Below are 25537 nucleotides of genomic sequence, written 5' to 3'. Positions count from 1 at the left end.
TTTGTTTCTTTTCTTTCTTTCTCTCTCTTCAATTAACTCCCCGCGGGACCGCATTGATATTGATACATAAGTATTATAAGCGCAAATGAAAACGGTATGACGAATGTTTTCTTTTCTTTCGAATTTTCTTCTTATAACTTCATGACGAAATAAACAATAAATCAATGAAATAAAATAGTAATTATTACAAAAAGGGGAAATAAGTAAGTGAAAAAATAACAAAACAAAACAATAACCAAGCAATTAAAGGAAAGCGGCAGGCTGGGACTCGAACCCACGGTCTATTACTTTCTACATGTGCTCTCTAACCACTCGGCCACGGAGCTTACTGACAAACTGAAGTATTTCCCCGCCCCTAATGTGGGACCCATTGGCAGGCCCTGAGAAATACCCAGATGGGAAACGCCGAGGCGCGATGACCGGGAGTGTTGAAGGGCGCCATCTATTGATATGCTTGTCCCGGTACATCGTACGTACGGCATTTAGTGCCGACGCTCTCGCTCACTGATGCATTGATCCCATTTTTTGTCTGGATTAATTTTTTCAACAAGATTTTGGGTGAAATATGATCGAGGTGTATGAAAATGCATGATAGAAATATTTTTAAGAATGTATATGTCTCTGTTAATCTGAGAAAGCCGGAGATTTCTTGCTCATCTCTCTCTCCCCTGGTTTCGTTGAGTTGCGGTGGACGCGCAGGAGTCTTTTTTTTTGTTTTCACACCAGGAAACAAAAAAAGGCAAAAATAAATAATAAGAAGAACAATAGCAAACAGTATTTCAAGACGAATAATCCCTTTCCGCGCTATTGTTTTAATATTAATCGTTATCGCTTCTCGGCCTTTTGGCTAAGATCATTGCACATCGGTCTTAGTCTCGGTCAGGAACATCAGGAGGTGGTCCAGACTCGGCATTGCACTTAGCCTTGAGTCTGTAAGGCTCCTCCCCCGAAGTGGTCCCCGGCTTGCGTAGTGACGGTCTTCCGTGTTCTGCCTCGCATGGGTGATTTTGTTTAGGCATGAAGTTGCCTTTGTTCAGGCATGAAGTTGCCTTAGTTTAGGCGTGAAGTCGCCTTTGTATCGGCGTGAAGTCGCCATTTTTTGTGTTATATGTGTAGGCGTGAAGTCGCCTTTGTATGTTGTCTTTGTCCCGGGCAGGAGGGTTCGCAACCCTACTAGCTTGGTCCGACGTGGTCGGCCTGCCCGGTCCCCCAAGCGTGGTCTTGTGGGGGGGCCATAAAAAATAAGTATCTGTTCTTTTCAGCTTAATATCTGAAACGCTGTTCATTGAACAGCCAGTATATTAAACTGATTTTTGGATTTGGGCCGTGGAATAGAGGCTTGCCTCGTCCCGGCCACGGGTTGGCCCGGTATAGCAGTACATCCGGGATTCGGCCCACTCCCTTCGGGGAACATAAATTAATACAAAAACAGGTTCTGACTACGGTGCCCCGTCGTTAAAGGTTCGTTTTCTTTTGACGTTTTGGTGACAGGGCTTTCACATTGAATTACGGTAAATATTAGTAAGTGTGTAAAGTCTTGTTAAATTATGATGTTGGCGTTTCCATTGATTTCCGTTCAAGGTGTAAAAAAAAAAAAAAAAAAAAAAGGCTTGGCCACGACCCCTCTGTGTCTGGTTATAAATGTATTGTTTGAGTCTCGTTGCAATATGTTTCTAGGCATCTTCTTCCTTTTCTTATTTGTTATCCCTTTTCCCCCTTGTTTTGCTTCTGATTTGTTTGTTTCCCAGGATGAGTGCTCCTGCCACGATTGGTCGCCAGAGGGCGCCGTAACAGTTGATGGCTTCGCATGCTCATATCGCGTCCGCGCATGTCCTATAAGTTGCCTCGCCGGGGCTGGGATGGCCATTGAATCATCTACAACCGACTGAGGAGACACAAACATGTCTGGCCGTGGCAAAGGAGGAAAGGGACTAGGCAAAGGGGGTGCCAAGCGACACCGCAAGGTTCTCCGAGATAACATCCAGGGAATCACTAAACCAGCCATTCGTCGGCTGGCCCGCCGCGGAGGAGTCAAGCGTATCTCCGGGCTCATCTACGAAGAAACCCGCGGAGTCCTCAAGGTTTTCCTGGAGAACGTTATCCGCGATGCAGTCACCTACTGCGAGCACGCCAAGAGGAAGACTGTCACTGCAATGGACGTGGTGTATGCGCTGAAGAGACAGGGACGCACGCTGTACGGCTTCGGCGGCTAGACACCATATTCAAAAATCAAACCGAACGGCTCTTTTCAGAGCCACCACTATTTCAAAAAAGAGATTGAATCTTGATTTTACTCGATTTCACTTGTCCTTGTCATGTGTGTTCTTAGAGTTGCTTTTCCCCTCCCTATTTCCACTGTAAAACATGTCTGGTCTCCATTTTTTGTCAAAGTCGATTAAGTAATAATTACTGGGTGCTCGTCTCAGGATATAGCGGGGAACGTATAGAGGGATCCGTGACATTTTGTTCGCGAATGGGTGTGTGTGATTATTGTCTTTATTACAAAACAAACATAAACAGCAGCCAGGGAAATCCGTATGTTTGTCACTTTTCTTTTAGGGGGTGGGGGAGGGGGTGTTTATTGGGGTTCAATTAATCCCAAGTAGGGGGTGGGAGAAATATTGTAGTCACAACGATCCCAAATGGATTCTGTTGCCGAGGGCTCATAATACTATAGGCTCGGAAAAGCAGCATTTTCGATTGAAATTTAACGTCTATACTTTTTCAACGTACGGAAATCGTGATCACTGAAGCGTCTCCGCTTGGCCCCCGAAGCACCCAATCGGAAGATAGCCCATTGTTAGGCTTCCAACCTAGGATGCTATGCGCCGGCCTTAAGAGGCGGGGTCCGTTCGCTCAATCTGCACTCAGTTGTGATCACCGTTCATCAAACCATACCCTTGACCATGGCGCGCACCAAGCAGACGGCAAGAAAGAGCACCGGGGGGAAAGCCCCCAGGAAGCAGTTGGCCACCAAGGCGGCCCGCAAGAGCGCACCGGCGACTGGCGGTGTCAAGAAACCCCATCGGTACCGACCGGGAACCGTCGCCCTCCGTGAGATTCGCCGCTACCAGAAGAGCACCGAACTGCTGATCCGAAAGCTGCCATTCCAGAGACTTGTGCGTGAAATTGCACAGGATTTCAAAACTGAACTGCGATTCCAGAGTTCTGCCGTCATGGCATTGCAAGAAGCGAGCGAAGCTTACCTCGTCGGCCTCTTCGAAGACACCAACCTGTGCGCCATTCACGCCAAGAGGGTCACCATCATGCCCAAGGACATCCAGTTGGCCCGCCGAATTCGGGGTGAACGAGCTTGAGCACGTTGTGTGCGCAAAAAGAAATAAAACTAACGGCTCTTTTCAGAGCCACTACTTCTTCAAAGAGAGATTAAGTCCAATCCCTGAGTTTTCCTTCAAATAAAGAATAAAGGGCCGTTGATTTTTTTCCGAATTATTATTGTTGATATTCTGTCCAAATACATTCCACTTTTTGGGTTCTATACGTATGCCTCATCCGAAACGTGTTCCAGGCAAAATTGAATTGTTATGGGCATGGTAATAATGATATATATTTCCTATCTGTTTTGACAATTACAGGTACTCGTTCTCTTATTTTCGTCGGTTTTGCGTTACATTGTATGATTCATTATAAATGGATGGTGCATAAGGGGGAAACAACATTTAAAGAAGTATTGGTGCACTACGACATATTAATTCGCCCTCCGCTGGAGATGACTTTATTATTTCCCAGAAATTCAGTAGACAATAATATTTAAGAAGGACACTTATACACGTGTCAGTCTGAGAAAAAGGCTAAAAATACCCTTGCCGGGGAGGGGGGGGGGGGGGGGGTCGTGCCGTGCGTGCATTGTATAACTATGCACGCATACCGCTTTCTTCACGCATGGGTTAGCGGTCACTGGCGGGAAAGTGGACGATGCATGGGTGGTCAGAATCCAAGCTGTGCACAATAAAAGCCGGCCAAGACGTGCTGGTCTTTCATTCGATCTCACGATCCGATACATTCCAAGTCCTCCAATATGGCTCCCAAAGTTAGCGGAAAAGGTCAGAAGAAGGCCGGAAATACTAAGGGTCCGGTTAGCGCAAACAAAAAGAGGCACCGGCGTCGCAAGGAGAGCTACGGCATCTACATCTACAAAGTGATGAAACAGGTGCACCCCGACACCGGAATCTCGAGCAAGGCAATGAGCATCATGAACAGCTTTGTCAACGACGTGTTTGAGCGCATCGCCAGCGAATCTTCTCGCCTCGCTCTCTACAACAAGAAGTCCACCATCACAAGCCGTGAAGTGCAGACAGCAGTACGCCTACTTCTTCCCGGGGAGCTTGCTAAGCATGCAGTCAGCGAAGGCACCAAGGCCGTCACCAAGTACACGACTTCAAAATAGAAATTTTGAAGGCTTCAAAACCAAACGGCTCTTTTCAGAGCCAACACAGTTTCCAAAAAGAGATTTGCCAGTCAGCTCAGTTCGCCCGATCAGCCCATTTCTTAGGTTTTACAACTAACCTTTTTTTATTCTGTTGTGTCCCTTTCACTCTCTCTCTTTTTTTTTAATATGCTTTTACCCTTCGTGAGGCGAGGGGAGGTAATGCGATTAAAGTTAATCCCTGAGTCTTGTCGTCGTCGTAAACACATAATTTAATTTATGCCACAGCCTTTTTCAATTGGTCATTTCTTTCAATCTCCGGACGAGTGCTTGCATTTTGTTGAGTGGGTTACTATTAAAAAATAAATTAGGATTTCGTCTGTGGGATGTTACAAATATCTAGCAAGAAACCGAGGCCAGTTTTAACCGCCGCGTGAGAGCAACGAATCACTGCCATTGTGCGGAGGCTGGTCGAAAGATCATGGGACTTCTTCGGCGGAATAACAATAAAACGTCTTAAAATGGAGGTAAGAATGTTGCATGTTTCTGTGTTTTATCTAGTGATTCCATTACTTTGAACGACGATGACACAGTTGTAATTTTTTGTTCCCTCGTCCCCCGCGTCCAAAATGGATGCGGTGCACCCAACCGTGCGACGGGCACGCCCGTGTCGCGTGATTGGCTACTTGGCACGCTTCAGCCAATCCACCAGAACGCTATAACTAGTGTTGTGTTTTCCAAGTGGGTTCATTCACACACCACCTTTACTGCAGAGTACATTCATCTTCTGTCACTATACTGTCAAGATGACTGGGCGAGGAAAGAGCGGCAAAGCAAGAAGCAAGGCCAAGAGCAGGTCCTCCAGGGCGGGACTCCAGTTCCCCGTGGGTCGTGTTCACAGATTTCTGCGTAAGGGCAACTACGCCCAGCGTGTCGGTGCCGGTGCACCGGTCTACCTTGCGGCAGTGATGGAGTACCTTACCGCGGAGATCTTGGAACTGGCCGGAAACGCTGCACGAGACAACAAGAAGACGAGAATTAATCCCCGCCATCTGCAGCTTGCTATACGCAACGACGAGGAGTTGAACAAGTTGATGAGCGGAGTTACCATCGCGCAGGGTGGTGTCCTTCCCAACATCCAGCAAGTTCTTCTGCCCAAGAAGACCGCCAAAGTGTCAAAGTAAAGAAAAGAACTTACTTTGCATCCACAAACCCAAAAGGCTCTTTTCAGAGCCACCACAACCTTCAAAAAAGAGATTTGTCGCTGCCTGTCTAACTCCACCTCTACCTTCACTCATAGCCGAAATCAATTTCTCTAATTTTTTTTATAAACAATAGAACACTGTTCCAGATAGAATTCCCACTGTGTCCTTTAACTTAATCATTATGCAAAATTTTACGCACTGCGTATGTGACCGGCCGGCCGGCTGAGTACATTAGCCATACATGTATGTATATGCATTGTCTTAAATGTTGCCTCATGTAGAATGTGAATGACTTATTCACCAAAGGTTACAAAAATGGACAAATAATGGTGCGTTGACATTTGTTTCCCGTTTGTTTCTTTTCTTTCTTTCTCTCTCTTCAATTAACTCCCCGCGGGACCGCATTGATATTGATACATAAGTATTATAAGCGCAAATGAAAACGGTATGACGAATGTTTTCTTTTCTTTCGAATTTTCTTCTTATAACTTCATGACGAAATAAACAATAAATCAATGAAATAAAATAGTAATTATTACAAAAAGGGGAAATAAGTAAGTGAAAAAATAACAAAACAAAACAATAACCAAGCAATTAAAGGAAAGCGGCAGGCTGGGACTCGAACCCACGGTCTATTACTTTCTACATGTGCTCTCTAACCACTCGGCCACGGAGCTTACTGACAAACTGAAGTATTTCCCCGCCCCTAATGTGGGACCCATTGGCAGGCCCTGAGAAATACCCAGATGGGAAACGCCGAGGCGCGATGACCGGGAGTGTTGAAGGGCGCCATCTATTGATATGCTTGTCCCGGTACATCGTACGTACGGCATTTAGTGCCGACGCTCTCGCTCACTGATGCATTGATCCCATTTTTTGTCTGGATTAATTTTTTCAACAAGATTTTGGGTGAAATATGATCGAGGTGTATGAAAATGCATGATAGAAATATTTTTAAGAATGTATATGTCTCTGTTAATCTGAGAAAGCCGGAGATTTCTTGCTCATCTCTCTCTCCCCTGGTTTCGTTGAGTTGCGGTGGACGCGCAGGAGTCTTTTTTTTTGTTTTCACACCAGGAAACAAAAAAAGGCAAAAATAAATAATAAGAAGAACAATAGCAAACAGTATTTCAAGACGAATAATCCCTTTCCGCGCTATTGTTTTAATATTAATCGTTATCGCTTCTCGGCCTTTTGGCTAAGATCATGTGTAGTATCTGTTCTTTTCAGACAGCCACGCCTCCCCGGAGCTCCGGGTTGTCTGCGACTATATTCAAGTTTTTCGATCGCGTGAGAAGATAATTTTTGTATCTTCCTTTTTGTCTTCGTTTATAGACCAAGTAGGTCTAGTTTTTAGAGATTTTCGTTGCAATTTTGGTGATATTTTGGGTGTTTTTCGTGTTGGTTTTTCGTTGCTGGCTGTGTACGCAGTGCTGTACACGCCAGCCTATTCATTTGTACACGTCTTTTGTTTGGGCCGTGGCAGCGTGCACGGCCCATTCGTTTCTACGTGTTTCTTTGTTTAGGCCGTGGCAGCGTGCACGGCCCTATTCATTTGGGTGGGGCTGTGCGTGTGCATAGCCCCGTGAAGTCCTTTGTTGGGGGAATTTTCTCCTTTCTATAGCGTTTGCGGGGTTGGGACCCGTGTGCTTGTGCTGCGGCTTGTGACCCGTTACGCAGCCGACTACCGCCGTTACACTAGGTGGTGGGTCGGCAGCGGGGAGCGAGCCGTAGCGCGGGTATTGCGGGCCTGTAGGCTCGGGGTTCTCTGCACTACACCGGTGGGGAATTTCGGGTCTGCGGGGCCTGGCCTCCGCGTTCATTTTTTTTCTTAATCACAGGTAGGCAGTTGCTACCTGTGATTTATCTTCTTGTTGAGTGAGTCAGCAGTTGTGACTCACTCTTTTGTATATAATAAATAATTTATTACCGATACAAGTTTGTATCGGTATCTGTATTATATATTTCTGTGGGACTGGTAGGCAGTTTGCTACCATCCCTTAGTTTGGACATCGACACAAGTTAGTTTCGGTGTCCATTCTTTTGTTTTTTCTTTCTTGGTCCTAGTTGGACATCTTATTTTGGGGATCGCTTCAATATGTCTTCCAAGACATACGAAGCTCGGCGCCTCCGCGCCGTTGAAGTCAAATTTGACGGCAAGGGGGCGCCTAGTGACGCGTTTAAGGCGCTCAAAGGCGTGGGGATTTCCCCCGCGGCCCATCTTGAGGCCTTACAGCCGTTGCAGGGTGGCAGATTTGACGTAACGTTCAAATCTGCCGCCCAAGCCAAGCGGTTTTTACCGCATTTAGACCGGCTTGAAGGGTGCCATGTGCTTTCACACGGCACCCTCAAGCTGGTTTCTGTTAAGTTTGTCGAGGTGGATCTGGACGATAACATCGTCCGATCCATCCTCTCTAGATACGGGAGGGTTCATAAGGGTAGGTTTCAGACCTACCCCGAAGAGCCCTCCGTATTTACGGGCACCCGACAATACCTTATGTCGGGTGTCCAAAACATTCCCTCGGTTCTCCGCATCGGGAACCGCAATGCCTGGGTTGGCTACACTGGCCAGCCCGGACTTGCGCCCGTTGCGGGGACCAGGCGCACGTAGCATCGGCCTGTAAGGCCGTTAAATGCTACAAATGTTTAAAGTTGGGGCATCTCTCGTCTGAGTGCCCCAACCGTGTTAAGTGCACGTTTTGCGGGGACGAGGGGCACAACTTTCAGAAGTGCCCCAAGTCTTTCGCTAACAAAGTGAAGCCCACCAAACGGTGGGCTGACGTAGTTGTGCAGGGGAAATCTGCCCCTGCACAACCTAGCCAGTCGGAGCCTCCTTCGCCTCCTACCGCATCCACAGCTGTGGATGTGACGGGGGTGGAGAGCTCCGACTCGGACGAGTTTGAGTCTTCGAAGTCCGACACTTCGGACTCGGAGGCTCCGACTCTAGCCACCTTTGAACTGCCTCGAGCAGCGTGTTTGCGCTGCGCGAGGGTTTGTGGGTCTCTGGAGGCTCCGACCGCGTGGGCATGTTTCCACTGCGGTCGTGAGATCACCAGAGGCACACTCACGAATCGGGTCGGTTGTGCCGACTGTACTGGCGTCAACGGACCACCAGTGGTGGTCTGTGATGACATCGAATGCCAGGCAGCGGCCATCGAGAAGGCAATTCCTTTTTCCCCAGTAGAGGGGAAGAAGCGAAAATTGAAGAAGAAGAGGGCCAGAAGTACTTCTTCTGGTTCGGACTCGGCCTCTTCGTGTGTGGCCCCGAAAAAGAGCACGGGGCCAGGGTTTTCCTCCGGTTCGGAGATGGAGGAGGGTAAGGCTAAGGCCGCACCCTCCTCTAGTGCCGCGCCATCCATCCCGGGTGGGGCGGCATCAGTTAACCTGTCTGAGTCGTCTTCAGACTCAGACAGAGGGAAGAGGGTTGCAAAACCCCCTCCCTCACCTAGCAAAACAAAGGACGGATCCCCTAAGGGTGATCCGCCCGAGTAATTTTTTATACACTCGGCATGGTCGCCATTCTCACACTAAATGTGAATGGGATGCGTGATCCAGTGAAGAGGAGACGGATTTTTAGTCTTTGCCGGGGGTATGACATTTCTTGTCTTCAGGAGTGTCATATTGCCGGCAATGATGACTTAGCTTCTTGGCGGGCAGAGTGGAAGGGGAAGATGTTTGCCAGTTTTGGCACTTCCTCTTCCCGAGGCACCATCATCCTCCTGCCTGCCAGAAGTCCGTTTGTTTTTTCCGATCCTTCCTTTGATTCTGAAGGGAGGGTCGTTTCTGGTATTTTGCGCGCTCCTGGAGGAGGGAGGGGAGTGCGACTTTGCACTGTTTATGCCCCTACCGACCCCAGGACGCGTCGTCTCTTCTTCACGGAAGTTGCATCCCGTCTGACGGGACATCTTCCCGTAATTCTTACGGGAGATTTTAATTGTGTTTTAAATTTGGACCTAGATCGCCGTGGTTCTGATTCCACATCTTGTGGGATTGGGTCCGGCGAGCTGGGCCATCTCATAGACGATTTTTCTTTGAGCGACTGCTGGCGGTCTCTCAATCCGTCAGAAATTTCTTTTACATGGCGCAATGCGGCGAACACGGTGTCGAGCCGGCTGGATCGTATTTACGCGTCCAGTTCGGTCGACGTGGTGTCTTGCCTGCATTCGCCATGCTACTTTAGCGACCATGACGGTGTTGTTTTGCAATTTAATCTCCCGGAGATTGCTGGCGCCGGTCGGGGTTATTGGAAATGTAATGTTTCCATCCTGGCCGACGCTGGCTTTCAAAGGGAATTTAGAGAAGCTTATGCGGGCTGGCGATCTCTCAAGGAGGGGTACGGAAACGAACTCCTCTGGTGGGAGGACGTCAAGTCCCGCATTAGGCGATTTATTTCCATTTTTTCTTATAGACAAGTTAGAAGTAGACGGAGGCGCAGGGAGTCACTTTTGGCTGCCCTGCGCTCCGTCGTTTCAGAACTTAATGCCGGGCACTCCACTCCTGAAGTTCTTGCTCGGCATGAAAATATTAGGAGTGCAATTTCCGAACTGGACGACTTCGAAGCGGAGGGGGCTCGAGTCCGCTCGCGGGTTCGTGACCTCGATGAAGGGGAGAAGCCGTCCAAATACTTCTACCAAAAAGAAACCTCCCAGGCTCGGAAGAAAATCATTTCTTCCGTTTACAGTCCCGGAGGGGACACTGTTTCCTCTCCAGAGGAGATCGCCGCTGTTTATCGAGATTTTTATCTCGATTTGTTTTCAGACGAGCCTGTGGAGGTCGATTTGCAATCTCCTTTTTTAGACTCTTTGTCGGCGTTTCTAGACGAAGAGAGCCGCATCGATTTGGACAGCCAACTTGAGCTGTCGGAACTTGATGCGGCTTTAAGTAGCATGGCCAACGGTAAGACTCCTGGTGGGGACGGCCTGCCCAAGGAATTCTACGTGAAGTTCTGGGATTTGGTCGGTCCCGACCTTCTGGGGGTCTTCCGTTGCGCCTTTTCTGTAAATAGTCTAGGTGATTCTCAGCGATTGGGAATCATCACACTTTTAGAGAAGGGAGGGGATCCGCTTGATCCTAGGAACAAGCGCCCCATATCCCTTCTCAATGTAGATTACAAGATCCTGTCGAAGGCCTTGTGCCTCCGCCTTGGTCGGGTGTTGCCCGACATTGTCGGTCAGTTTCAAACTTGTGGCGTCAAGGGGAGGTCCATCCATGATAATATCAGACTCCTTCGGGATCTGGTAGCATTCGTGGATGGAAAGAACCTTGACTGCCTTGTTATTTCCCTTGACCAGCAGAAGGCCTTTGACAGGGTCAATTGGGATTTTCTTTTTAAGGTCCTTGACCGTTTTGGTTTTGGACCTAATTTCCGGCACTGGATAGAGCTGCTATATACAGACATATCCAGTGCCATTTTTATCAATGGATCTTTGTCGGATCCCTTTTTAGTCACGAGGGGAGTGAGGCAGGGTTGCCCCCTCTCCCCTCTTTTGTATGTGCTTTTTATTGAGCCTTTTGCTCAAACTATTGTTAGAGATTGCCGTCTCACCGGTCTGACAATCCCCGGGGCCAGTGGTCTCGAATGCAGGGTTCTGCAGTACGCAGACGACACTACCTGCATAGTTCGGGATTTCAGATCGGTGAGGCGGTTGTTTGGCATCATCGATGCATTTTCTCGTGCGAGCGGGTCTCGCCTTAACTTCGCCAAGTCCAAAGGCTTGATTTTTGGCTCATGGCCCGACTGCCTTCCCGACGAGGTCCCTATCCAGTGGACCAGAGACCCGATTAAAATCAACGGTGTCTGGGTGGGCGGTGGGGACATGGGCCCTATGAATTGGAGAGAGCGGATCCCCAATCTGCAGTCCACTTTGGACATGTGGAAAGGGAGAATGCTCTCTCTTTTAGGCAAGGTGTTGCTGGTCAACACCTTGATTTTAACTCCGTTGTTTTTCTTGGCCCCGGTTTATCCTCTGCCGGTTTCGGTAGAGAGGGTTATTAACCGGGCCATTTTTTCGTTTATTTGGTCTGGCAAGACTGAACTTGTAAAAAGGTCAGTCCTTGTCCAGACTTTAGCTAATGGTGGCCTTGGGGTCACCAATATTCGTCACAAATGTGACGCTTTCTTTGCCAGTGGGTTTAGGGTTTTGTTGAGTGACGATGGTCCTCCTTGGAGATTTTTTTCTCTGTACTGGGCGGCCTCGTCACTCCTTGGGGTTCTCCCCCGTAACATCTGGAGGAATGATACCCCACACGCCCTCCAACCCACTGGGTTTTACCGTCAATTTTGCAAGCTGGTCTTGCTTATTTCTACCATTACGCCGGACATCGACTGGGGGCCCGTAAGGGTCCGGCAACTTTACGACCTGTTGTCGAGCCGGGAGCCTACCCAGCATCCGGCAATTAATGGGATTGATTTTAAGCATGTTTTTAAACTTTGTCACTCCTCCAATTTGAGTAACCGCTTGCGGGACTTGAATTGGAGGGTAGCATGGGGGGCCTTAAAAACCTCCCAACGTTTAGGCCATTGGGGCATTGGTGATGGCAAGTGTCCTCGGGTAGGCTGTGCCGCTCCCGAGTCACTTAGCCACGTTTTTTGGGACTGCCCTTTCGTTTACATTTTGTGGGCCTGGGTCGAGCACATTGGTTGCAAAGCCCTGGCCCGTTATTTTTCCCTGACCCGTTCCTGCGTTTTGTATGGGTCAGGGCTAGAGACCAGGCCAGACTCTCTTCTGGTCTGGTATTTGATTAGCACGGTGAAGTGGTTGGTTTGGTGTTCGCGCTGTGAGACATTGTATGATGGCTCACGGCCGGATGCCGACCACGTGCTTCACCGTGTCAAGGCTGCGGTCAAGAACCGCTTACATTTAGACTTTGTCCGGCTGGACCGGGCCAAGTTCCGCACCATCTGGTGCGTGCGGGGAGCGGTATGTGTCGTCATTGACGACCATCTTGTCCTCAAGTTCTAAATTTGTTGTTGCATTATTGCAACCTTTTTTCATGTGGGAGATTTTTTTTTCTCCTTGTTTACCTCGGGCCCTTTAGGTCCTTTGTGTGGGAGCTGTTACTCCCTGCTTTTTGGACCCTTTAGGTCTTTTTTGTGGGAGCCTTTTGCTCCTTGTTTTTTGGGACCCTTTAGGTCCCCTTTTTGTGGGAGTCTTTTTGCTCCTGGTTTTGGGGCCCTTTAGGCCTTTTTTTACTAAGCTTAGCTTTGTGCTGGCTTTTGTTGTCTTAGGACCGTTTCGGATCCTAATGTCGGACCTGTGAGCGTTTTCGCTCTGTTGGTTAGGACCCTTTAGGTCCTTTTTATTGAATGTTTGCTCGTATGAGCGTTGTTGCGTCCGGAAGTTCTATGGTATAGTTTTCTGTTTGTTTATTTTTCCTGTCAGCCAGTTAGGGTCGTACCCTACCATGGTAATGCGTGGGTAGCGTGGCTACACTGACTGCATGTCTTGTCTTTGTCAAGTGTCTGTTGGTTTAAATATTAGGTTAAAAGGGTAGGGAGGCTCGTAGCCTCACGTACTAAGGTGTAGTGGGACTACCCTACCCTGGGATCTTCTTTAGGGGGATCCTAAAATGAAAAATTAGTATCTGTTCTTTTCAGACAGCCACGCCTCCCCGGAGCTCCGGGTTGTCTTCGAAGAAAATCAAGTTTTTAGATCGCGTTAGTCGGTAATTTTGATATCTACCTTTTTGTCTTAGTTTATAGACCAAGTGGGTCTAGTTTTTACAGATTTTTGTTTCATTTTTGGTGATATTTTGGGTGTTTTTCGTGTTGGTTTTTCGTTGCTGGCTGTGTACGCAGTGCTGTACACGCCAGCCTATTCATTTGTACACGTCTATTGTTTGGGCCGTGGCAGCGTGCACGGCCCATTCGTTTCTACGTGTTTCTTTGTTTAGGCCGTGGCAGCGTGCACGGCCCTATTCATTTGGGTGGGGCTGTGCGTGTGCATAGCCCCGTGAAGTCCTTTGTTGGGGGAATTTTTCCTTTCTTTAGTGTTTGCGGGGTTGGGACCCGTGTGCTTGTGCTGCGGCTTGTGACCCGTTACGCAGCCGACTACCGCCGTTACACTAGGTGGTGGGTCGGCAGCGGGGAGCGAGCCGTAGCGCGGGTATTGCGGGCCTGTAGGCTCGGGGTTCTCTGCACTACACCGGTGGGGAATTTCGGGTCTGCGGGGCCTGGCCTCCGCGTTCATTTTTCTTTCTTAATCACAGGTAGGCAGTTGCTACCTGTGATTTATCTTCTTGTTGAGTGAGTCAGCAGTTGTGACTCACTCTTCGTTGTATATATTTAATATAGTCAATACCGTTACAAGCTTGTAACGGTATTTTTTATTTTTGTGAAAGAAATCCAAGTCGGATTTTTCCTCTTCTTTTTTCTTTCTCGGCTTAGCATGCCGTCAAACGGTAGCGAAGCCAGGCGTCTCCGAGCCCTCGAACTTAGTTTTGGGGGCAAGGAGACGTCAAGTGATGTGTTCAAGGCCCTCAAGGGGGTCGGGATTATCCCGGCCACTCACCTTGAGGCCTTGCAACCCTACCTGGCGGCCGATTTGACATGACGTTCAAATCGGTCGCACTAGCTCGAAAGTTTGAGCCAGTTTTAGACCGGCTTCCAGGTTGCCGTGTTTCATCATTCGGCCTGAAGCTGGTCACTGTCAAGTACGTTGAGATGGACGTGGACGACAATGTCGTCCGGTCCATCTTGTCTAGGTACGGCAGGGTCCACAAGGGAAGATTCCAAACCTACCCTGAGGAACCTGCCGTATTCACTGGCACCCGACAGTACTTAATGTCGGGTGTCAAATCTATACCGTCGGTTCTCCGCATTGGGAACCGCAACGCCTGGGTCGGCCACTCCGGCCAAACCCGGACGTGCGCCCGGTGCGGGGACCCGACACACTCGGCAAACAAATGTAGTACCGTAAGGTGCTACAAATGTTTGCTTGTAGGCCACCCTTCTGGGGAATGCCCCAACAGGGTGGTTTGTACTTTGTGCGAGGAGGAGGGGCATGGCTTTAAGCTGTGTCCCAAATCCTTCGCCAGGAAAGTTCAGCCCACCAAACGGTGGGCTGATGTAGTAGTGCAGGGGAAGTCTGCTCCGGTACCATCTGTTGGAGCGGAATCCTCTCCTGCCAAATCTAGTGGGTTGGAGTCTTCTCCGTCTTCCCCCGAGTCCACGCCCGTTTTGGACGTGGCGGCGGCGGAGAAGTCCAACCCAGCTGTAACTCCCGGGTCTGATTTGTCAGACTCGGAGAGTTCCGAGTCGTCGATTTTTGAATTGCCTCGAGCATCGTGCATTCAATGCTCGAGGCAGATAGGCCCTCTGAAGTCTCCGGTCGCGTGGGAATGTTTCCATTGCGACCGTGGGATTTCGAGGGCTATGCCCTTTCATGTGGCCGGCTGCGCGGACTGCACGGGTATTAACACCAAGCCCGTGGTGTCTTGCGACGCCATTGACTGCCAGGCGGCTGCAATAGATAGGGCGGTGGGTTTTTTACCCGTTAGAGGGAAGAGGAAGATGAAGAAGAGGGCTCGTCATCCCTCTTCTGGCTCCGATTCTCCCTCTTCGGGTGCAGTCCCCAAAAAAATCTCGGGGAAATGTCTCTCAGACTCATCTGAGTCTGAGATGAAAGTGGATGAGCCTACAAGCTCATCCAAAACTAGTGCTGTCCCCCGCACAACACCTTCGGGGGACACACAAACTAGCCGGTCCGAGCCCCAGGGCCCGGATACGGACAAGCGGGTGGGGGACAGTAGTTCTCCCCCCGCTGCCACTCTAGACTCGGGTGGTAAACCGAAAGGTGATCCACCCGAGTAATATGTTCACTTCAGCACACCATGGTCAATTTGCTTTCATTGAACGTCAATGGAATGCGTGACCCCGTGAAGAGGAGACGCGTTTTTAGTCTTTGTCGGGAGTATGATATTTCCTGTCTTCAGGAGTGTCATATTTCTGGCAATGACGATTTAGTTTCTTGGCAGGCGGAGTGGAGGGGGAAGATTTTTGCCAGTTTTGGCACATCTTCTTCCTGCGGGACCGTCATCCTTCTGCCTGCCAAAAGTCCTTTTGAATTTTCTGATCTTTCCATCGATTCTGATGGAAGGATCGTTTCTGGAATTTTGCGCGGTCCGGGGGGAGGAAAGGGTGTGCGATTGTGCACAGTTTATGCCCCGACTGACCCCAGGTCGCGTCGTCTCTTCTTCACGGAGTTGTCTTTTTTCTTGACGGGTAGTTGTCCTGTTATTTTAACAGGAGACTTCAACTGTGTCCTGGATTTAGAGCTTGACCGCCGTGGTTCGGATTCCACATCTTGTGGGATCGGCGCCGCGGAGCTCGGTCACCTCATTTCCGACTTTTCTTTTAAGGACTGCTGGCGGTCTTTCAACCCGTCCACGCATTCTTTTACATGGCGAAATGCGGCAAACACGATCACTAGCCGGCTGGATCGTATTTACACATCCAGTTCGGTGGGTGTCGTGTCTTGCGGGCATTCGCCATGCTATTTCAGTGACCATGACTGTGTTGATTTGAAATTTAATTTCCCGGAGATTGCCGGCGCCGGTCGGGGTTTTTGGAAATGTAATGTTTCCGTCCTGGCCGACGCTGGCTTTCAAACGGATTTCAGAAAGGCTTATGCGGGCTGGCGGACTCTCAAGGAGGGGTACGGAAACGAACTCCTCTGGTGGGAGGACGTCAAGTCCCGCATTAAGCGATTTATTATTTCCTTTTCTTGCCGGTTGGTAAGAAATAGACGACGGCGCAGGGAGTCACTTGTGGCTGCCCTGCGCTCAGTCGTTTCCGCCCTCAATTCCGGGCAATGTAACCCTGAGGTTCTTGCTCGGCACGAGGAAATTAGAAACGAGCTTGCTAAACTGGACGACTTTGAAGCGGAGGGGGCTCGGATCCGCGCGCGGGTTCGTGACCTCGAGGAAGGGGAGAAGCCGTCCAGGTATTTTTACCAGCTCGAGACCTCTCAGGCTCGGAAGAAAACTATTTCTTCCGTTTATAGTCCTGGAGGGGACATTGTTTCCTCTCCGGAAGAAATCTCGACAGTTTATAGAGATTTTTATCTCGATTTGTTTTCGGCCGAGCCTGTGGAGGTTGAATCGCAGTCTCCGTTTCTGGACTCTCTGTCCAATGTTTTGGACGAAGCTAGCCGCATTGACTTGGACAGCCCACTTGGGCTGCCTGAGCTCGATGTGGCTCTACGTAGTATGGCCAACGGTAAGACTCCTGGTGGGGACGGCCTGCCCAAGGAATTCTACGTGAAGTTCTGGGATTTGGTCGGTCCCGACCTTCTCGGGGTCTTCCGTTGTGCCTTTTCTTTTAATAGTCTAGGTGATTCCCAGCGATTGGGAATCATCACACTTTTAGAGAAGGGTGGGGATCCGCTTGATCCTAGGAACAAGCGTCCTATATCCCTTCTCAATGTTGACTACAAGATCCTGTCGAAGGCCTTGTGCCTCCGCCTTGGTCGGGTGTTGCCCGACATTGTCGGTCAGTTTCAAACTTGTGGCGTCAAGGGGAGGTCCATCCATGATAATATCAGACTCCTTCGGGATCTGGTAGCATTCGTGGATGGGAAGAACCTTGACTGCCTTGTTATTTCCCTAGACCAGCAGAAGGCCTTTGACAGGGTCAATTGGGATTTTCTTTTTAAAGTCCTCGACCGTTTTGGTTTTGGACCTAATTTTAGGCACTGGATAGAGCTGTTGTACACAAACATATCCAGTGCCGTTTTAACTAATGGTTCTCTTTCAGAACCCTTTTTAGTCACGAGGGGAGTGAGGCAGGGTTGCCCCCTCTCCCCTCTTTTATACGTGCTTTTTATCGAGCCTTTTGCTCAGACTGTCATTAAAGATAGCCGTCTTGCCGGTCTGACAATCCCTGGGGCCAGTGGCCTCGAATGCAGGGTTCTGCAGTACGCAGACGATACAACCTGCATAGTTCGGGATTTCAGATCGGTGAGGCGGTTGTTTGGCATCATCGATGCATTTTCTCGTGCGAGCGGGTCTCGCCTTAACTTCGCCAAGTCGAAAGGCTTGGTTTTTGGCTCATGGCCCGACTGCCTTCCCGACGAGGTCCCTATCCAGTGGACCAGAGACCCGATTAAAATCAACGGTGTCTGGGTTGGCGGTGGGGACATGGGCCCTATGAATTGGAGAGAGCGGATCCCCAATCTGCAGTCCACTTTGGACATGTGGAAAGGGAGAATGCTCTCTCTTTTAGGCAAGGTGTTGCTGGTCAACACCTTGATTTTAACTCCGTTGTTTTTCTTGGCCCCGGTTTATCCTCTGCCGGTTTCGGTAGAGAGGGTTATTAACCGGGCCATTTTTTCGTTTATTTGGTCTGGCAAGACTGAACTTGTAAAAAGGTCAGTCCTTGTCCAGACTTTAGCTAATGGTGGCCTTGGGGTCACCAATATTCGTCACAAATGTGACGCTTTCTTTGTCAGTGGGTTTAAGGTTTTGTTGAGTGACGATGGTCCTCCTTGGAGATTTTTTTCTCTGTACTGGGCGGCCTCGTCACTCCTTGGGGTTCTCCCCCGTAACATCTGGAGGAATGATACCCCACACGCCCTCCAACCCACTGGGTTTTATCGCCATTTTTGCAGGCTGGTCCTGCTTGTATCTACAATTTCGCCGGATATTGACTGGGGGCCAATTACGGTCCGACAACTGTATGACCTGTTGTCAGGTCAGCAGCCGGTCCAGTGTCCGGCGGTTAGGTGCGATGATTTTCTTCATCTTTTTAAATTGTGTCACTCCTCCAATTTGAGTAACCGCTTGCGCGACTTGAATTGGAGGGTGATATGGGGGGCCTTGAAAACTTCCCAACGTTTAGGCCATTGGGGCATTGGTGACGGCCAGTGTCCTCGGGTTGGCTGTGCCGCTCCCGAGTCACTGGGCCACGTTTTCTGGGACTGCCCTTTTGTTTACATTTTGTGGGCATGGGTCGAACACATTGGTGGTAAAGCCCTAGCCCGCTATTTTTCCCTGACCCGCTCCTGCGTTTTGTATGGGTCAGGGCTAGAGACCAGGCCAGACTCTCTTCTGGTCTGGTATTTGATTAGCACGGTGAAGTGGTTGGTTTGGTGTTCGCGCTGTGAGACATTGTATGATGGCTCACGGCCGGATGCCGACCACGTGCTTCACCGTGTCAAGGCTGCGGTCAAGAACCGCATTCGTTTAGACTTCGTCCGGCTGGACCGGGCCAAGTTCCGCACCATCTGGTGCGTGCGGGGAGCGGTATGTTTCATCAGAGACGACCAACTTGTCTTTAGGTTGTGATTTTGTTTTTTTGCACTATTACAGCCTTGAGACTTTCGCTCCTTGTTTATCTCGGGCCCCTTAGGTCCTTTTTTTGTGGGAGCCTTTTGCTCCTTGTTTTTGGGACCCTTTAGGTCCCCTTTTTGTGGGAGTTCTTTTGCTCCTGGTTTTGGGGCCCCTTAGGCCTTTTTTTACTAAGCTTGGCTTTTTGCTGGCTTTTGTTGTTTAAGGACCGTTTCGGTTCCTTAGGTCGGACCTGTGAGCGTTTTCGCTCTGTTGGTTAGGACCCTTTAGGTCTTTTTTAGTGCATGTTTGCTCGCATGAGCGTTGTTGAGTCCGGAAGTTTCATGGTATAGTTTTCTGTTTGTATATTTTCCTGCCAGTCAGTTAGGGTCGTACCCTACCATGGTAATGCGTGGGTAGCGTGGCTACACAGACTGCATGTCTTGTCTTTGTCAAGTGTCTGTTTGTTCTTGATAGTAGGTAAAAGGGTAGGGAGGCTCGTAGCCTCACTTACTAAGGTGTAGTGTGACTACCCTATCCTGGGATCTTCTTTAGGAGGATCCCGAAACCAAAAAATTAGTATCTGTTCTTTTCAGCTTAATATCTGAAACGCTGTTCATTGAACAGCCAGTATATTAAACTGATTTTTGGATTTGGGCCGTGGAATAGAGGCTTGCCTCGTCCCGGCCACGGGTTGGCCCGGTATAGCAGTACATCCGGGATTCGGCCCACTCCCTTCGGGGAACATAAATTAATACAAAAACAGGTTCTGACTACGGTGCCCCGTCGTTAAAGGTTCGTTTTCTTTTGACGTTTTGGTGACAGGGCTTTCACATTGAATTACGGTAAATATTAGTAAGTGTGTAAAGTCTTGTTAAATTATGATGTTGGCGTTTCCATTGATTTCCGTTCAAGGTGTAAAAAAAAAAAAAAAAAAAAAAAGGCTTGGCCACGACCCCTCTGTGTCTGGTTATAAATGTATTGTTTGAGTCTCGTTGCAATATGTTTCTAGGCATCTTCTTCCTTTTCTTATTTGTTATCCCTTTTCCCCCTTGTTTTGCTTCTGATTTGTTTGTTTCCCAGGATGAGTGCTCCTGCCACGATTGGTCGCCAGAGGGCGCCGTAACAGTTGATGGCTTCGCATGCTCATATCGCGTCCGCGCATGTCCTATAAGTTGCCTCGCCGGGGCTGGGATGGCCATTGAATCATCTACAACCGACTGAGGAGACACAAACATGTCTGGCCGTGGCAAAGGAGGAAAGGGACTAGGCAAAGGGGGTGCCAAGCGACACCGCAAGGTTCTCCGAGATAACATCCAGGGAATCACTAAACCAGCCATTCGTCGGCTGGCCCGCCGCGGAGGAGTCAAGCGTATCTCCGGGCTCATCTACGAAGAAACCCGCGGAGTCCTCAAGGTTTTCCTGGAGAACGTTATCCGCGATGCAGTCACCTACTGCGAGCACGCCAAGAGGAAGACTGTCACTGCAATGGACGTGGTGTATGCGCTGAAGAGACAGGGACGCACGCTGTACGGCTTCGGCGGCTAGACACCATATTCAAAAATCAAACCGAACGGCTCTTTTCAGAGCCACCACTATTTCAAAAAAGAGATTGAATCTTGATTTTACTCGATTTCACTTGTCCTTGTCATGTGTGTTCTTAGAGTTGCTTTTCCCCTCCCTATTTCCACTGTAAAACATGTCTGGTCTCCATTTTTTGTCAAAGTCGATTAAGTAATAATTACTGGGTGCTCGTCTCAGGATATAGCGGGGAACGTATAGAGGGATCCGTGACATTTTGTTCGCGAATGGGTGTGTGTGATTATTGTCTTTATTACAAAACAAACATAAACAGCAGCCAGGGAAATCCGTATGTTTGTCACTTTTCTTTTAGGGGGTGGGGGAGGGGGTGTTTATTGGGGTTCAATTAATCCCAAGTAGGGGGTGGGAGAAATATTGTAGTCACAACGATCCCAAATGGATTCTGTTGCCGAGGGCTCATAATACTATAGGCTCGGAAAAGCAGCATTTTCGATTGAAATTTAACGTCTATACTTTTTCAACGTACGGAAATCGTGATCACTGAAGCGTCTCCGCTTGGCCCCCGAAGCACCCAATCGGAAGATAGCCCATTGTTAGGCTTCCAACCTAGGATGCTATGCGCCGGCCTTAAGAGGCGGGGTCCGTTCGCTCAATCTGCACTCAGTTGTGATCACCGTTCATCAAACCATACCCTTGACCATGGCGCGCACCAAGCAGACGGCAAGAAAGAGCACCGGGGGGAAAGCCCCCAGGAAGCAGTTGGCCACCAAGGCGGCCCGCAAGAGCGCACCGGCGACTGGCGGTGTCAAGAAACCCCATCGGTACCGACCGGGAACCGTCGCCCTCCGTGAGATTCGCCGCTACCAGAAGAGCACCGAACTGCTGATCCGAAAGCTGCCATTCCAGAGACTTGTGCGTGAAATTGCACAGGATTTCAAAACTGAACTGCGATTCCAGAGTTCTGCCGTCATGGCATTGCAAGAAGCGAGCGAAGCTTACCTCGTCGGCCTCTTCGAAGACACCAACCTGTGCGCCATTCACGCCAAGAGGGTCACCATCATGCCCAAGGACATCCAGTTGGCCCGCCGAATTCGGGGTGAACGAGCTTGAGCACGTTGTGTGCGCAAAAAGAAATAAAACTAACGGCTCTTTTCAGAGCCACTACTTCTTCAAAGAGAGATTAAGTCCAATCCCTGAGTTTTCCTTCAAATAAAGAATAAAGGGCCGTTGATTTTTTTCCGAATTATTATTGTTGATATTCTGTCCAAATACATTCCACTTTTTGGGTTCTATACGTATGCCTCATCCGAAACGTGTTCCAGGCAAAATTGAATTGTTATGGGCATGGTAATAATGATATATATTTCCTATCTGTTTTGACAATTACAGGTACTCGTTCTCTTATTTTCGTCGGTTTTGCGTTACATTGTATGATTCATTATAAATGGATGGTGCATAAGGGGGAAACAACATTTAAAGAAGTATTGGTGCACTACGACATATTAATTCGCCCTCCGCTGGAGATGACTTTATTATTTCCCAGAAATTCAGTAGACAATAATATTTAAGAAGGACACTTATACACGTGTCAGTCTGAGAAAAAGGCTAAAAATACCCTTGCCGGGGAGGGGGGGGGGGGGGGTCGTGCCGTGCGTGCATTGTATAACTATGCACGCATACCGCTTTCTTCACGCATGGGTTAGCGGTCACTGGCGGGAAAGTGGACGATGCATGGGTGGTCAGAATCCAAGCTGTGCACAATAAAAGCCGGCCAAGACGTGCTGGTCTTTCATTCGATCTCACGATCCGATACATTCCAAGTCCTCCAATATGGCTCCCAAAGTTAGCGGAAAAGGTCAGAAGAAGGCCGGAAATACTAAGGGTCCGGTTAGCGCAAACAAAAAGAGGCACCGGCGTCGCAAGGAGAGCTACGGCATCTACATCTACAAAGTGATGAAACAGGTGCACCCCGACACCGGAATCTCGAGCAAGGCAATGAGCATCATGAACAGCTTTGTCAACGACGTGTTTGAGCGCATCGCCAGCGAATCTTCTCGCCTCGCTCTCTACAACAAGAAGTCCACCATCACAAGCCGTGAAGTGCAGACAGCAGTACGCCTACTTCTTCCCGGGGAGCTTGCTAAGCATGCAGTCAGCGAAGGCACCAAGGCCGTCACCAAGTACACGACTTCAAAATAGAAATTTTGAAGGCTTCAAAACCAAACGGCTCTTTTCAGAGCCAACACAGTTTCCAAAAAGAGATTTGCCAGTCAGCTCAGTTCGCCCGATCAGCCCATTTCTTAGGTTTTACAACTAACCTTTTTTTATTCTGTTGTGTCCCTTTCACTCTCTCTCTTTTTTTTTAATATGCTTTTACCCTTCGTGAGGCGAGGGGAGGTAATGCGATTAAAGTTAATCCCTGAGTCTTGTCGTCGTCGTAAACACATAATTTAATTTATGCCACAGCCTTTTTCAATTGGTCATTTCTTTCAATCTCCGGACGAGTGCTTGCATTTTGTTGAGTGGGTTACTATTAAAAAATAAATTAGGATTTCGTCTGTGGGATGTTACAAATATCTAGCAAGAAACCGAGGCCAGTTTTAACCGCCGCGTGAGAGCAACGAATCACTGCCATTGTGCGGAGGCTGGTCGAAAGATCATGGGACTTCTTCGGCGGAATAACAATAAAACGTCTTAAAATGGAGGTAAGAATGTTGCATGTTTCTGTGTTTTATCTAGTGATTCCATTACTTTGAACGACGATGACACAGTTGTAATTTTTTGTTCCCTCGTCCCCCGCGTCCAAAATGGATGCGGTGCACCCAACCGTGCGACGGGCACGCCCGTGTCGCGTGATTGGCTACTTGGCACGCTTCAGCCAATCCACCAGAACGCTATAACTAGTGTTGTGTTTTCCAAGTGGGTTCATTCACACACCACCTTTACTGCAGAGTACATTCATCTTCTGTCACTATACTGTCAAGATGACTGGGCGAGGAAAGAGCGGCAAAGCAAGAAGCAAGGCCAAGAGCAGGTCCTCCAGGGCGGGACTCCAGTTCCCCGTGGGTCGTGTTCACAGATTTCTGCGTAAGGGCAACTACGCCCAGCGTGTCGGTGCCGGTGCACCGGTCTACCTTGCGGCAGTGATGGAGTACCTTACCGCGGAGATCTTGGAACTGGCCGGAAACGCTGCACGAGACAACAAGAAGACGAGAATTAATCCCCGCCATCTGCAGCTTGCTATACGCAACGACGAGGAGTTGAACAAGTTGATGAGCGGAGTTACCATCGCGCAGGGTGGTGTCCTTCCCAACATCCAGCAAGTTCTTCTGCCCAAGAAGACCGCCAAAGTGTCAAAGTAAAGAAAAGAACTTACTTTGCATCCACAAACCCAAAAGGCTCTTTTCAGAGCCACCACAACCTTCAAAAAAGAGATTTGTCGCTGCCTGTCTAACTCCACCTCTACCTTCACTCATAGCCGAAATCAATTTCTCTAATTTTTTTTATAAACAATAGAACACTGTTCCAGATAGAATTCCCACTGTGTCCTTTAACTTAATCATTATGCAAAATTTTACGCACTGCGTATGTGACCGGCCGGCCGGCTGAGTACATTAGCCATACATGTATGTATATGCATTGTCTTAAATGTTGCCTCATGTAGAATGTGAATGACTTATTCACCAAAGGTTACAAAAATGGACAAATAATGGTGCGTTGACATTTGTTTCCCGTTTGTTTCTTTTCTTTCTTTCTCTCTCTTCAATTAACTCCCCGCGGGACCGCATTGATATTGATACATAAGTATTATAAGCGCAAATGAAAACGGTATGACGAATGTTTTCTTTTCTTTCGAATTTTCTTCTTATAACTTCATGACGAAATAAACAATAAATCAATGAAATAAAATAGTAATTATTACAAAAAGGGGAAATAAGTAAGTGAAAAAATAACAAAACAAAACAATAACCAAGCAATTAAAGGAAAGCGGCAGGCTGGGACTCGAACCCACGGTCTATTACTTTCTACATGTGCTCTCTAACCACTCGGCCACGGAGCTTACTGACAAACTGAAGTATTTCCCCGCCCCTAATGTGGGACCCATTGGCAGGCCCTGAGAAATACCCAGATGGGAAACGCCGAGGCGCGATGACCGGGAGTGTTGAAGGGCGCCATCTATTGATATGCTTGTCCCGGTACATCGTACGTACGGCATTTAGTGCCGACGCTCTCGCTCACTGATGCATTGATCCCATTTTTTGTCTGGATTAATTTTTTCAACAAGATTTTGGGTGAAATATGATCGAGGTGTATGAAAATGCATGATAGAAATATTTTTAAGAATGTATATGTCTCTGTTAATCTGAGAAAGCCGGAGATTTCTTGCTCATCTCTCTCTCCCCTGGTTTCGTTGAGTTGCGGTGGACGCGCAGGAGTCTTTTTTTTTGTTTTCACACCAGGAAACAAAAAAAGGCAAAAATAAATAATAAGAAGAACAATAGCAAACAGTATTTCAAGACGAATAATCCCTTTCCGCGCTATTGTTTTAATATTAATCGTTATCGCTTCTCGGCCTTTTGGCTAAGATCATTGCACATCGGTCTTAGTCTCGGTCAGGAACATCAGGAGGTGGTCCAGACTCGGCATTGCACTTAGCCTTGAGTCTGTAAGGCTCCTCCCCCGAAGTGGTCCCCGGCTTGCGTAGTGACGGTCTTCCGTGTTCTGCCTCGCATGGGTGATTTTGTTTAGGCATGAAGTTGCCTTTGTTCAGGCATGAAGTTGCCTTAGTTTAGGCGTGAAGTCGCCTTTGTATCGGCGTGAAGTCGCCATTTTTTGTGTTATATGTGTAGGCGTGAAGTCGCCTTTGTATGTTGTCTTTGTCCCGGGCAGGAGGGTTCGCAACCCTACTAGCTTGGTCCGACGTGGTCGGCCTGCCCGGTCCCCCAAGCGTGGTCTTGTGGGGGGGCCATAAAAAATAAGTATCTGTTCTTTTCAGCTTAATATCTGAAACGCTGTTCATTGAACAGCCAGTATATTAAACTGATTTTTGGATTTGGGCCGTGGAATAGAGGCTTGCCTCGTCCCGGCCACGGGTTGGCCCGGTATAGCAGTACATCCGGGATTCGGCCCACTCCCT

General features: G+C 48.7%; 3 non-coding genes and 1 pseudogene across 3 annotated transcripts; all 4 read left to right on the top strand.

Annotated features, from left to right (window-relative positions):
• Positions 1-1218: 1218 nt before the first annotated feature.
• LOC119733503 lies at positions 1219-1403 on the top strand. Its single transcript, XR_005271871.1, has one exon. It is a non-coding gene; the product is annotated as a U2 spliceosomal RNA (small nuclear RNA).
• Positions 1404-6770: 5367 nt separating this feature from the next.
• On the top strand, positions 6771-6989 carry LOC119733534 (annotated as a pseudogene).
• Positions 6990-19402: 12413 nt separating this feature from the next.
• LOC119733598 lies at positions 19403-19595 on the top strand. The gene has a single exon (XR_005271936.1). It is a non-coding gene; the product is annotated as a U2 spliceosomal RNA (small nuclear RNA).
• A 5757-nt stretch (positions 19596-25352) lies between these two features.
• LOC119733502 lies at positions 25353-25537 on the top strand. The gene has a single exon (XR_005271870.1). It is a non-coding gene; the product is annotated as a U2 spliceosomal RNA (small nuclear RNA).

Source organism: Patiria miniata, unplaced genomic scaffold (assembly GCF_015706575.1).
Source record: "Patiria miniata isolate m_02_andy unplaced genomic scaffold, ASM1570657v1 HiC_scaffold_25, whole genome shotgun sequence".
Lineage (NCBI taxonomy): Eukaryota > Metazoa > Echinodermata > Asteroidea > Valvatida > Asterinidae > Patiria > Patiria miniata.
The sequence above is the reverse complement of the archived record's forward strand: the minus strand, read 5'-3'. Positions and strand labels throughout refer to the sequence as shown.